This window comes from Salmo salar, chromosome ssa12 (assembly GCF_905237065.1).
Source record: "Salmo salar chromosome ssa12, Ssal_v3.1, whole genome shotgun sequence".
Classification (NCBI taxonomy): Eukaryota; Metazoa; Chordata; class Actinopteri; order Salmoniformes; family Salmonidae; genus Salmo; species Salmo salar.
The window spans coordinates 79,257,764-79,259,656 of record NC_059453.1 but is presented as its reverse complement, the minus strand read 5'-3'; positions in this window follow the sequence as shown (position 1 = coordinate 79,259,656).

Here is a 1,893-nt window from a genome sequence, read left to right as displayed (position 1 = left end):
CAGCTGAATGCAATCTTTAGAGGGAGGGAGGAGAGAGTTGGGTTCATCTCACCTCCTTTCTTGCTACCTAGGTGTTGCCTCTCACTCAGAACAAGGTTGCTTACTCAACCTTTAGCCTTTATTTTCTCCTTTTACTGAAGGTGCTTCAACAGGCACTCCCACAATCTCATTAATTAACACATTAGCTAATTAACAGGTGCGTCACCATAATTAAAGGTCTAATTCTGGCATGCCAGAATTCTTGGAACTTACGTTGTAAAGGCTTAATTTGTGCTAATTACATGATACATTGATTTGATTAAGGTATCAAGGCTTGATTGTTTAGCACTTGCCTTGAGAAGGTTTACTGACCTCTTGAGAAGGTGCATTTATCCTTTAAAGAGCAAGGGCAAAAACTGAATAACAGGATATAAAAATTTCATTGAGTAATTTTTTACAGAATATATATGAAATCTTAAAAAAACATATCCCAAAAATGAATTGCATCTCAGAAAAAATATAATCTCAGAAAAATGCTACAATTGTATTTGTAGTGAACTCATGTCAAATTAAGAATGATGAAATTGTATTGATTTTAGGCAACCAAAGCCTATCAAAGTTTGGATAAAAAAGCTTCATCTGTGGAAAATATTAACAATTAACATGAGATGCATTTCACTTTTCTAATTATAATAACTAAATATATCTGTTTTGTACACTGAAACTCAGGAAGTCATATGGTTAACATGTTTATTCAGGCTCTACACCCCCAGTAGCTTGACTTTCTGCTTAGATGTTCTTTTCTTTGACCTCTTTTGCGTCTAATTTAAATTGTCCACACTGCTGAATCTGTGTGATTTATGACCACTAAGGGAGGCTACTCAACAAGCATTTTGCCCCCCCCCCCTTGCACATACTGTTGTTTTTTCTAATTGTGGACAAACTGTCTTTCTATTTGAGCAAATAAATCAATTAATAAGACTGTGTCCTTTTGAAGTCTATTAGCGTATCGTGCTGTTATCTTAATTTGTTAATTGGCTAAGTAGTTAATTGGTTAATTACTCTCCTCCCTAGCACATCACACAGCCCCTCTCTCACACGTAGCCTACACATGCTCAGACACACTAGCTTTCTTTACCTGTAGTTCTGGAACAACCATGACCTCATAAATGTTATAATATCAGATCTGCACATATAACTGACATTTGTTGTGCAAATATCCTATTAACGTCTTTTAAAAATGTTAGTTGCACGTGCATATCTATTTGGCCAATATTGAGTAGCCTGACAGAGGAATTTTGTTTAACACCTAACTTTTTGGGGGTTTTGCTTGTGTTTTTGCTTGTGTGTCTACATCTAATAGACCTAAATAATAAAGGTTTGCTGCATTATAAATTCCAAATGGCATATTGTGGAAGTAATGTACTTGAATATTTGTGTGTAACCGCTTAGTTCTTTGGTAGGTCAATATAATTAGCCATTCCCTCCCTACCACCCCATTCACCTCATTCCCTCTCCTGCCTTCTTTGTCTTAATCCTTGGGGCTTTCGACTTGTGTGACCTGTAGTAATCGCTTTAGCTGCTCAGCTCTTTCCAGAAACATGCCTAAGGCTCTTAACAGGGATAGTGGGAAGCTGCTAAGTGGGATACCTAGGGTGAGGATGCCTCACTTTGTGTAACAGTCCTGTCTCTGCTGCATTCCCATTCGGAAGGAGGCACACAGACATATTTTAATGTTCATTTGTTTGACAAATAGCTTAAAATAATCAATAGTAACAACATGATGTGAAGATGGTAAAGGTTAGAAGGGTTACATGCATGTCGTATTCGAAAATACAGGTGAAAGTGCTGGGTGGTTCATACATCACACATAGGAGCTGTCTGTGTGCTATAGGGTTCAGGTAGGTCTACAAT